This window comes from Hemitrygon akajei, unplaced genomic scaffold, assembly GCF_048418815.1.
Source record: "Hemitrygon akajei unplaced genomic scaffold, sHemAka1.3 Scf000080, whole genome shotgun sequence".
Taxonomy (NCBI): Eukaryota; Metazoa; Chordata; class Chondrichthyes; order Myliobatiformes; family Dasyatidae; genus Hemitrygon; species Hemitrygon akajei.
Genome location: NW_027331966.1, coordinates 1620645 through 1633896, shown reverse-complemented (window position 1 = coordinate 1633896; position 13252 = coordinate 1620645). Strand labels below are relative to the sequence as shown.

At 44.0% G+C, this 13252-nt stretch overlaps 1 pseudogene; it reads right to left on the bottom strand.

The window, feature by feature from the left end:
• LOC140722553 (uncharacterized) overlaps window positions 1-11608 on the bottom strand; it is a 36599-nt pseudogene extending 24991 nt beyond the window's left edge.
• Between the last annotated feature and the right edge of the window lie 1644 nt (window positions 11609-13252).

The following is a 13252-nucleotide window of genomic DNA, read 5'->3' as shown; positions in this document are numbered from 1 at the left end:
ACCCTGCCTTGTGTAGCTGGATCCTGGACGTCCTGTCAGATCGCCGGCAGGTGGTAAGACTGGGCTCCATCTCCTCTGTCTCTCTGACCCTCAGCACACATACCCCACAGGGTTGTCACTTTGACCCTCTCCTTTACTCTCTGTGCACCCATGACTTGTGTTGCCACCCACAGCTCCAATCTGCTAATTAAATTTGCTGACAGCACTACATTGATTGGCCTAATCTGAAATACTGATAACAATCAATCAAGTGCCTCCTGACAAGGCTCGGTCCAAACAAACTAATCTCCTGCTTCAAGAGATTAGTCAGAGGAAGAGCGATAGCAGCAAAGTTCTTACAGAACTTACGATAATATCCATCCATTCCCAGAAACCTTCTAAGAGTCTTCTTAGCAGTCAGAATAGGAACTTGAGAAATTGCCTGGACTTCTGCCTGAACAGGAGCCAACTTGCTTTGACCTACAACATAGACAAGACAGGTCACACTGGCATGGCCAAAATTCATTCTTAGCTAAGTTAATTGTAAGGTTGGTCTGGGAAAGCCTGTTGTTTAGCAATATAGGTGTTGTTTAATCGGTTTGGCTTGACCAATACCTACATCATGTACCGCGACAGTGGTTTGCTTGGGAACATCGGGAAATGAATCTTTAAACTTCAGAATTAATTCCTTCAGCTGTTGTTGTTGCTCTGGCTGCAGATGACCCAACCTGTTATCAATGTTTTCCAGAACAACCGAGTTCATTAGCCTAACTGGGACAATGTTTGGCTTGTGAAAAGTCTCAGACGAGTCAATTATTTCATTCTCAGGGTTGCCAGATTCATATGTTTTACCAACAACACTCACAGATGGTGCCTGCTTGTCAAAATAAGGCTTTATTATATTTATCTGTACCACCTTTGTTAGTTTACATCGGTCGGGTGTTTTGATAGCATAATTCACATTATTAATTTGAGAGACTATTTCATACGGTCCATTGAGTTTCGCCTGAAGTGGATTTGTCAACATTGGAGATAAGATAAGCACCTTATCCCGCACCTGGTATTTTCTTTCGCAAGCCCAATTATCAAACCAACACTTCAGTTTGTTTTGAGAAATCCTTAAGTTTTGTCTCGCTAGACTACAGGCCTGGAGTAATTCATTGTTGAACTTCAAAACTTAGTCTAACAAGTAAACATGCACATCCCCATCAATTCACTGTTCCTTTAACAAGGTCAAACATCCCCTCACTCTATGACTAAATACAAATTCAAATGGACTAAAGGCCAATGAATTCCGTACCAACTCTCTTACTGCGAACATAAGAAAATATATTCCTTCATCCCAGTCTTTTCCATTTCAACACGGTATGTCTTTTTTTGGCGTGTGCGTGCGTGCGTCCGATAATGTATTTTTCAAGCCTTTACAAGTCATGGAGAGAGAGAGACAGTGTGGAACACATTATGTCTTAATCCTTGTTTTGAGGGTAGAGTGAAATATTTCTAGAACCCATTGTAATTCTGGATGGTACGCAGACGATGTAATTTGTTTAGCTCACAGTTCATAATCTACCTGCTGGAATAATCTAGTTGTAAAATTGCTTCCTTGATCAGACTGGATTTCTATAGGCAAACCAGATAAAGTAAAAAAAAAACTTGGTAAGAGCCTTTGCCACAGTTTCAGCTTTAATATTTCTGAGAGGTATTGCCTCTGGGAATCTGGATGCAGGAAACATAATAGTTAGCAGATACTGATGGCCAGCAGTAGTCTTTGGCAATGGGCCAAGACAATCCACTATAGATTTTGAAAAGGGTTCACCAAATGCAGTTATATATAGTCTGCAGTGGGGCAATGTGGAGACTTGTTTAGGTTTACCCACAACTTGACCAATGTGACAGGTTCTGCAAAAGGTCACAACATCTTTCATCAGATTAGGCCAGTAGAATTATTTCATAACCCTGTTTACAGTTTTATTCACTCCAAAATGGCCACCTGAGGGCAGACTATGGGCCAAAGTTAAAATTTCAGCCCTATAAACTTTAGGAACTACAGCTTGCTGAACAATTGCCCATTCCTCACTCGCTGGTATAGCAGGTGGCTTCCACTTCCTCATTATCACTCCATCCTTGGGATAATACCCTACTGGCACTTTCTTAATCTCATCATCTGAGAGAGCAGTTTCTTTTAAAGCTTCAATCTCAGGGTCTCGGTTCTGTTCTGCTATAAACTCATCTGCGTCGGCAGACATTTTAGCCATACTTCGAGTTCCTGAGCAGGAAGGATAAATGTTAAATCATCTGTGGATCGTCAGTGGTTGGGTTAGTTGTTAACTGTACTGCAGGAACAACTTTACCATCTGCCAGGTCATTCCCTAACAGCAAAGTAACATCTTCCACCGGTAAACTGGAGCACAATCCGATCTCGACAGATCCCGAAACCAACCCTGACTGTAAAGTTACCTTGCACAACGGCACAGAAACCACGCCGCCCCCAATGCATTTAATAAGATATACCTCACCAGTGTTAGTCTCATCACCAAACTTTAGAACGCTGTCTGATATAAGTGACTGAGAAGCCCAGTAACTCAAAGAATTTTCACTGGTACCGGGGTTGACCCTTCCTTTACTAATACAAACCCATCTGTCATAAAATGATCGAATCCCTTCTTAACTCGGTCAGACCTCTCAGACCTTAACTGAGACTGAAACAAAATTATACAGAACCCTGTGGGTTGATAGGTGCTTCAACATACTGACCACAGGCATTTGGGACTGACTCCTTTTCCTTTTTCTTCTTCAGGATGGAACAATTAGCCATCATATAACCAGCTTTCTTACAATAGTAACAACTCCGACCAGAATATTTCTCCTTCAACTGCTTCCCTTCATCCTTACTCTTGTTACTAGTCCCAGCTTTAATTTCTGGTTTACCCTGGTGATCCCTGCTCCTCTTTTGGAAGCTCTTATACGGGATAATCTTAACCTTATGAGTAAAAACAAACTCATCTGATATTCTATCAGACTCCTGCGAAGTGGCAGCATCCTTTTCATCTAAATAGGTCTTTATGTCATCAGGAATGCACCTTTTGAATTCTTCAATTAAAAGCAACACTTTAAAGCTGTTACAATCATCATTTATATTTTTACATGTGCACCGGCGCTCAAAACACACAAACTTCTCATAAGCAAGTTCCATAGAAGTCTGTTTCACAGATTTCTTCAAATTTCCAAACTTTTGCCTGCATGATTCTGGGACCAACTCGTAAGCTTTGAGCACGGACTGTTTCACTATGTCATAATCAGCTGCTTCATCAACTGTCAAAGCAGTATAGGCTTCCTGAACCTTCCCCTTAATTACACTTCGTAAGAGAAAAGGCCAACCCTCTTTTGGCCACTTTAAACTTTGAGCAACCTTCTCAAAATGCTGTAAGCATATATCAACCTCTGCCTCGTCAAATGGAGGTACCAATATAAATTCCTGACTGGCCTTAAACTTATCACTAGAGTCTAACGCTAGACCTCTTTGCTGCAATCTCACTCTTTTCCAGCTCAAACTGCCTCTGCCTTCCGCAGCCCCATCTTTAATTTTTCTCACTTGTACTGGAGCACAAGCTCATGAGGTTTACTTTCAGGAAAAACCTCTAACTCCTCCACTTTAAACACTCCCTCAGATACATAATGTTCAGCTATTATCCTCTGCATCTGTGTCCTCCCTATTGTCGATTTCACCTTAGCAAGTTTTAACCTTCTAGCAAGACTCAACAACTCAATCCTTCTGACATCCCCTAATGCCTCAGAGGTTGGCGCTTCCTGACATCTATCAACATCCATTGCTGCTGATTTTCCACACACAAATAAATCAAATGGACTTCCTCAATGAAATTGATAATTAATGACAATGCCCCCAAATCTGTTAATATCTCGGACGCAGGCCCAATTTTGTTATGATTCATAACGCTTTAGAAATGAACCAGCAGCAATAAACTACACCTGGAGTCTGTTTTTGAAGTTAAAACTATCTTTATTAAAATCTACTTATAATATAGTAACAAGCAAGATAAAGAAAAGTTAACATTGTTACATGAATATATATGTGTAACTATAACTCCAAAACTATTGGGATAGGGAGAAACAAGGCTTGGAGTCTTGAGATGGCAAAGTATGAAAGTTCAGTTCAACCATGAAATAGCTGATGAGAGAGATATTTGTAATCCAGTGTAAATGCTGAGAGAAGGCAATTATGTTGAATACCACAGGTTTCATTGTGGTAAAACGAGACAACAGTTGCTGTAGATTTTATCTGTCTTCGTTCCAAATCCACATACGAATTATCACCAAAAGTGACTTGTCACAAGGGGTATCATCTTCAAGTGAATTACCACACCACACTCAGGCAAGGGTTAACATATCGGTGGTCTTCACAGGATACCCCAAATCAAATCCACTCCTATGGATCAAACGAGGTGACATCCACACATTCGATGTATGCTGAATTGATAATTAACCCACCCTTATGGGCATAGGAAAGTTGCAATCAGTGACCCTTGGCCACTAGTTCCGTGGTTTCGATCCTTCCATTTTTCCTCCTTCATCTCAGTCTGACTCTGAGTGTCTGTGTCCTCGGTTAAAACTAAACAAGCTGTGAGCGATGTAAACAAGCTGCAAGTCAGACTGTTTCGCCTTCTTAATCTCTCTCTCTCTCTTAAAATGACAGTCCACGGGAAACAAAACCTAGGGAATCATAACAACGGCCACTCCCCAATGTGAACTTGCTGGTGACTCATAGGGTGGATGAATGAGTGAATCTCGTCCCACATTCTAAGCAGGTGAATGCCTCTCTCCAGTGTGAACTTACTGGTGTATCTGTAGGGTGGATGACTCAGTGAATCCTTTCCCAAATTCTGAGCAGGTGAACTATTTTTCCCCAATGTAAACTGACTGGTGTACCAGTAATTGGGATGACCAAGTGAATCCCTTCCCACAGTCTGAGCAGGTGAAGGCCTCTCTCCAGTGTGAACTCGCTGATGACTCTGTAGTGTGGATGACTGTGTGAATCCCTTCCCACAGACTGAGCATGTGAATGGCTTCTCCCCAGTGTGAACTCGCTGGTGACTCTGCAGGTGAGATGAATGAGTGAATAACTTCCTGCAGACTGAGCAGCTGAATGGCCTCTCTCCAGTGTGAATTCGCTGATGACTCTGCAGATTGGATGACTGAGTGAATCCCTTTCCACAGACTGAGCAAGTGAACGGCTTTTCCCCAGTGTGAACTCACTGGTGTGCCATTAAGTCAGATGTCTGAGTGCATTCTTTCCCAGAAATTCAGCAGATGTCAGCCTCTGCCCGGTGTGAACTGACTGTTGTGTCTGCAGGTGGGAGGTGGGAAAACTGACTGAATCCTTTCTCACACACAGACCAGTTGAATGGCCTTGCCCAGTGTGAACTTACCTTGAGATGACCGAGTAAATCCATTCCCACTGTCTGAGCAGGTGAATGGCCTTTCTCCTGTGTAAAATGACGGGCGTCCCAGTTGGTCAAATGCACGTGTGAATCCCTCCCCACAGTCTGAGCAGGAAGGATGGTCGATTGAATCCCTTACTCCACTTTTTAAACATCTAGACAGAGACAGCAAAACTGGCATGCCATGTTTGAGATCCCTGGAGACAAATTCCTTCTCATTTTTAACCTGTAAAAAGATTTACAAAATACATCAATGTGTGTAGGACAACATTTCAGGTGAGATTACTTGAGTTGCCAAGGTTTGATCATCCAATTTACTATCTCATCTGGAATGCTGAATGACTGAACCTTCTTGACCAAACTCCCTTATGAGACTTTGTCGTGTCTTGCTAAAGTCCATGTAGACAACATCCACTGCCTTGACCTCACCATCTATTTTGTTTCCTCATATGGATTACCATTCTGATCTTGCAGAGGATTAATTTTTTGCCATGTAATCTTTTTTACTCTTAACATATCTGCAGATTCCCTGAGGATTCTCCTTTACCTTGTCTGCTGGGGCAACCTCATGCCTTCTTTTATTTCATTCATAAGTGCTCACTTGAATTTCCTGTATTTCATAAGTACCCCCATTTGTTCCTATCTGCCTGTACCTGGTATGCGTCTCCTTTTTGTTTGATCTGGGAGAGGACAGCCAAAGGGGTGATAGAGCTGCATGCTGGAAGGTGGGGGTAAGGGGGGGGGGGGGTAAACGAAAGTTGCAGGGGGAATGGGAGCCTGAATAACTGAACAGAGAGTGGAGTGTTTGTGGAGATAGTTGTTGTTCAGTCCTAAAAGACAGGAATGAAAAGTTGAGCATGATGCAGTGAATATGCTGAGCCCTGAATATTTCAATACAGGGAGCATTGTAGGAAAGGCGAATGTGTTCAGGGCATGGATCAACAGCTGGAATTAATATACTAGGATCTGGCAACTGTGGATCGGACAGGCTGCTTTATGGCAAAGGTATAGGCAGGCAGAATCTTATGGAGTATAAGAAATGCAAAAGAACACATAAGAAATAAACCAGTATGGCTAAAAGAAGGCATAAGGTTGCCCTCACAGAAAAGATGAAGGATAATTCTCTGAGACTCTAGAGATAGATTAAGAGCAAAGGGATTTCAAGGCAAAAAGTTGGTCCTCTGGAAGACCGGAATGGCAATCCACGTGTGGAACCAAAGCAGATGGGGGAGATCTTAATTCTTAAATATTTTTCCATCTCTGTTTACTCAGGAGATGGACAAAGAGTCCATGGGAGTGTGGAAAAGCGGCATTAAAATCGTGGACCCTGTACAGATTAAAGAAGAGAAGTTACTTCACTGTTCAAAATAGAAGATAGAAATCTACAGCATATTCCAGGCCATTCAGCCGAAACTGTTGTGCCAACCATGTAACCTACTCTAGTAACTGCCTAGAATTTCCCTAGCACACACCTTCAGTTTTTCTAAGCTCCATGTACCTATCTAAGAGGCTGTTAAAAGACCCCATTGTGTCTGCCTGGACCACCGCTGCTGGCAGTGCATTCCACGTACGCACCACTCTCTGTGTAAAAATCACACCCCTGACATCCCTCAGTATCTATTTCCAAGCACCTTAAAACTATGCCCCCTCGTGTTAGCCATTTCAACCCTGGAAAAATACTTCTGGCTATCCACACACTCAATGCCCCTCATCATTTTATACACCAAAAAAAGGCTCTAAGCATAAACAAGGAAATTATACATTGAATTGAGGATTTGTTAGAAGTATAGAAGGTTATGAGGGTATAGATAGGGTAAATGCAAGCAGCTTTTTCCACTGAGGTTGGGTGGGATGACAACCAGAGGTCATAGGTAAGTGGAGAAGGTGAATATTTAATGGGAACATGTGAAAAAGCTCTTTACTGGAATGGTTGTGAGAGTGTGGAATGAGATGCCAGCACAAGTGGTGAATATGAGCTGGGTTTTACCATTTAAAAGAAGTTTGGATGGGAGCCTGGATGGTAGGGGTATGAAGGGCGATGGTCCCAGTGCAAGTAGTTGCATTAGACAGCTTAAATGTTTTTTCCAGCATTGACTAGATGGGCCAAATAGCCCATTTCCGTACTGAACATTTCCTCCATGTTTCTATGTCAGAGAAGCTGGCGAAACTTGTTTGCAAGGGAAAGGTAGGAGTGACAACGGAGCAGCAATGGCTGGAGTTCCTGGGAGTAATTCAGGAGCTGAGTGATTCCACAGAACTGGAAATATTAGAAAGACAGGAGGACAGAACCATGGCTAAAATGAGAAGCCAAAGCCAACATAAAATCCAGAGAAGGCACATAATAGAGCAAAAACTATAGGGAAACTTTTAGAAACCAACAGCAGACAAATAAAAAAAAACTCAGATGAGCTCAATGCGTGGAATCCTGATATTGTAGTCATTAATGGGTCTTGGTAGCACCGAACAGTCTGAGGGATTTAGAGGAACAAAATATTAGGGGCCGCAATATTTCTTGAAAAGCAAGGTTCCCTGCACCTGGAAATTTTCAACTTTTATTTTGGCAGGCACATACAAACCCTACACCCTCAAAATTTCACTTCTGAAGGCTTCCCACTTACAAGTACTTTGTTGCCAGGAAACAGCCTGTCCCAAACCACACTTGTCAGATCCTTTCTGATACCATCAAAATTGACTTTCCCACAATTTAGAATCTCAACCCATGGTCCAGACCTCTCTTTTTCCATATTTCCTTTGAACCTCATGACACTATGATCACTAAATTCTGTCACCAGCCTTGGATCATTTCCTAACAGCTTATTGCACACTTCTACATCGGGAATTTTACGTACTGATTAAAGGCACATTTGACAAACTTTAGCCCATCTAGTCCTTTTACAGTATGGGAGTCCCAGTCAATATATGTAAAGTTAAAATCACTTACTGAATAAACCTATGTTTATTAACATGGTCTACAATCTATCTACAAATTTGTTCCTCTAAATCCCTCAGACTGTTGGGTGTAAACAAGTCCCAATAATGGCTACAATATCATAATTCCCTGTCCTGAGCTCATCGGGCTTTCCTACGATGCTTCTTGCATGGTGATATACACAGCTCAGCACATTCATCGCACCAAGCTCAACCATGTGATTGCTGACTCTATCTGAGGTCTGAACAACACCTGACTGGTGTCATGAAAACAACCTCTCCCTCACTGTCACAAAAACAAAGGAGCTGATTGTGGACAACAGAAGGAATGGAGACAGACTAACCCCTATTGACATTAATCAATCTGTGGTTAAGAAGGTGAAGAGCTTTAAGTTCCTTGGCATAAACACCATCGAGGATATCACATGGTGCCCTGACGAAGGGTCTCGGCCAGAAACGTCGACAGTGCTTCTTCCTATAGATGCTACCTGGCCTGCTGTGTTCCACCTGCATTTTGTGTGTGTTGCTTGAATTTCCAGCATCTGCAGATTTCCTCATGTGTACGTACCGGCTGTGTTGTGAAAAAAAGCACAACAGCACCTCTTTCACCTCAGACAGCTGAAGAAGTTTGGGATGGGGTCCCAAATACTAAGAGCGTTCTACAGGAACACAATTGAGAGCTCCCTGACTGGCTGCATCACTGCCTGGTATGGGAACTGTACTTCCCTTAATTGCAGGAACCTGCAGAGAGTGGTGCGGACAGCCCAGCACATCTTCAGATGTGAACTTCCCACTATTCAGGAAATTTACAGAGACAGGTGTGTAAAAAGGGCACAAAGGATATCAGGGACCAAATTCACCCCAACCACAAACTGTTCCTGCTGCTACCATCCAGGAAACGGTACGACAGCAAAAGGACCAACAGGCTCCAGGACATCATCTTCCACCAGGCCATCAGACCGGTTAATTCATGCTGATACAATTGCATTTGTATGTTATATTAACTGTCCTATGTACAAACTATTTATCGTAAATGACTATATATTACACATTGCACATTTAGATGGAGACGTAAAGTAAACGTTTCTACTCGATGTAATAAAGTCAATTCAATTCAATTCACCCTCTCCACTATCTGTTAGGTCATTCTGGCTCCCATTCCCCCTACAACTTATTTTAACCACATTACCCCTCACCCCCCCACCCTACCACTAGCAACCATTACCACTAGGATATCAGTCCCCTCTTGTTCTGTTCCCCTAACAAATCCCCTATCACCCCTTTGACTTTCCTCTACCAGGTAATCCCCACCCCAACAGCTTCTAAAATGGTCCACCTGTTGTTTTGGGGGGATGGGCACCAGAGTACTCTGCGATGCCAAGTCACCCCAACCACAAAGTGTTTCAGCTTCTACCAACCGGGAAACGGTACTGCAGCATAAAAGCCAGGCCCACAGGCTCCTGGACAGCTCCTTCCACCAGGCCAACAAGTTAATTTATGCTGATACAGTTGTGTTTCTGTCAAAATGACTGTCCTATGTACAAACAATTTATTGTAAATTATACATTGCACATTTCGATGGAGAAGTAATATAAAGCTTTCTACTCCTCATGTATATGAATGATATAAGTCAATTCATTTCACCCACTTCACTATCTGTTCTGGCATTCTGACTCCCATTCCCCCCTGCAAATTTAGTTTCATCACACACTAGCAACAGCAAGCCTTACCACTAGGATATTAGATCTCTGCTAGTCTTAATTCCCAAACTAACAAATCCCCTATCAACCATTTGACATTCCTCTGCCAGGTAATCCCCCCAACAGTTTCTAAAGTGGTCTATCTGTTGTTGTATGAGATGGCAACAAGAGTACTCTGGAATGGCTATTTAACTTTATTCCCCTTCATGTCTCTCAACCAGTTTCCTGTGCCTTGCACCTTGGGTGTAACTCACCTCTCTTCATGTCATAGCTATCACCCCCTCCAACTCCCGGATGATCCAGAATTCATCAATTTCTAGCTCCAACTCCTTAAATTGCAGCTGGACACACATCTTGTAGGTGAGGGCATCAGGGACACTGGAGGTCTCCCCACCTTCCCACCAATGTCCCCTCTAATTTGTAATGACCAGTGTGCACATAAATCTTGTACTGTGCATTCTTTTACCCAGTGACAACATGTGCACAGTGAATTTTATCTGGAGAGGTAAGAACTTGGATCTCCTCTGGGTTCGATGGAGTTCATCTGCCCTCTCACAGAACCTACGTAGCAGGCCTGTAATGGGTAATGAGGATTTGCACATTGTCTATATGTGGTTTGCTTGCTAAGTTACTCTTTAAAAAGTTGCATTTTCCAAATATCACTCCACTTCTTCACACCTGAAAATTCTCCAGCAACTTTTGCATCTCCACAACAAACACAGGTAACACAAGTTTCCGTATTCTACATAAATATATCCCCTGAACCCTCCCCCAAGTGACAGATGGTGGTGAACTCAGTGAATGCAATGCCAATGTATATGAAGGGAAGGGCAGTAGTCTGTCTCACTGGAGTCTGGCACATTTGTGATGTGAAAGCTACTTGTTGCCCAGGACAAAGGTGTTTGATATCATTAACTTCCCAGAGAGAATGAGTCAAAACATGTCGTCACGGGTAGAAACGTCGAGAACAAAAGGAGGTAGCTCAAGCAACACACACAAAATGCTGGAGGAACTCAGCAAGCCAGGCAGCATCTATTGAAAAGAGTACTATTACTGAGTTCCTCCGGTATTTTGTGTGTGTTGCTTGGATTTCCAGCATCTGCAGATTTTCTCGTTTGTGATTGGAAGTGGAACAAAGGTGATTTTCTCAACTGGTGATGTGAAAGATCCTATTTTTTTCCCTTTCTCCGAGTTCCTAATCCTTGCATTTGGATAGCTGGAGCTCAGCTCTGTCTGAGAGATCCATCGGTTCCCATTCCCTCATCAGCCGGAAGCTCCCCGAGGCCCGTGTACGGATCGCGGGGCTGAGAGAGCGAGAGGTGAGCAGGGCTGTCCCGGGATTGCGGGGTACGGTGTGGGAAACTCACAGCAGTTGCCCCTCTGTCGGTGTTTAGGATAGTCGCCCGCAGATAACCGCTTACCTGCGTCCGATCCAGCAGCCTTTTGTGAACTGCGCGCATGCGTTAAATTCGCCACCGTCACAACCTTCACGCCAGCGCATATGATCGATGCTTCAGCGCAGGCGAAATTTTTAATGCAGAGCATTATGGGTAATCACGGTGCCATTAAAAGTTTCTGCAAGCGCCAGTTCCATGTCCAAAACTCAATTTATTTTTGTATATAGAAAACTCAGCAGCTGCTTCAACGCAGAAAGCGGCTCCCATACTCAATATACTCAATATCAAAGTGTATCTAATGCCAACGTACAATCCTCTTGCAAAGGCAGATATAAAACACAGGAGATTCTGCAGTTGCTGCAAGTACAGACACACACACACACACACACACACACACACACACACACACACACACACACACACACACACACACACACACACACACACACACACACACAAAATGCTGGAGGAACTCTGCAGTTCTGGCAGCAACTAAGCAGAGGATTACAAAAACAGCAAAGGGAAAAACAGAGAGCTGAGAATGCTCTACCGCCGACCCGAGGGTGCGGCAAATCCCGTCCCACCATGGCCGGCATCTGACGGCCAAGTACTGTCCGAAATGTCATTTGGAATTCTGAATAAAGGACAGGATCGAAAATATCCCTGGTTCCTCCGGACCATATCCCTCCCATACAAGTAAAATGATTCTCGATGGTGAGGGGCGGAGGGAGAGGCATGTGTGGCTCCCGATTCGGGGCCAAGTAGTGACTTGTACTTTAAGTTTAAATCCCCATACATGTAAGGCGGGATGAATTTTTAGAGAACGGGGAAGATGTGATGTGTATGTTGCCGGGGCAGTTTCCCTCATGACTTTAGAGAGACGGATAAAGCGAGGGGCTAGATTCCGCCTTTCCAGATTGAGTGGACGATCTTTACTTGAACAGAGACCCGCTTGTCAATATTGAAAGAGGGGCCGAGCCGCCTGTGTCTGCTGGCCTTGGCCTGCAGCCCGGCTGAACTTCCTTTCCGAGTCTTTGTCCTTGAGACACCTTTGAACAAATTTCTCGGCGGAGGGGACCCCGACATCTAATTCCTGAACAGGAGACTGAGCGGGCAGAAACTCAATTTGACATGCGAATGGGGTCATAGCCAGCGATGAATGCTGAAGGGTATTGTGGGCGGACTCGGCCCGGATTAAATGGTCACTCCAAGAGGACAGATTCCCGGACAGAAGGCAGAGAAGGGCTCGCTCCAGGTCCGGGTCCGTCCTCTCAGCCTGCCCATTAGTCTGAGAGTGGAACACCCACTGGCACAAGCTGATGGGGAGGATCAGAGACATTGCCGGGTGTCGGTGGCGAAGAGGAAGATTCAGAGGGAGGGTTCACTGAGATGGTGTGTGATCTTTGGATGTGTGTAAAACGTGTTGGGTGGGTGTCGGTGATTTCAATGCGAAGGACCTGTGCTGATGGAATGGTCTCGGGGGGTTTCCGTGTAGGAGGACCGGTCTCATTCGGACAGGTTATTGGGGGGGTGTGTTTAATGAGCAGGCGAGCTGAGGGGGGACGGTCTCTGGTGGAGAGATGTGGGTACAGCCCGTACGGAAGGCGCTGGGTGATTGGAAGAGGTTAGAGGAGGAGTTGTGGTGTCTGTGGGGGCTGAGAGATTCCGATGGTCAGTATCTGTAGCAACTTGGAGACACGCGTAGTCAGTGTGAGATTGTCGCGCAAGAGGCGTGTTTTATTATCGGGAGTCACGATCTTCAGTATTTTATTTCACCTGCTATATTTCCCAT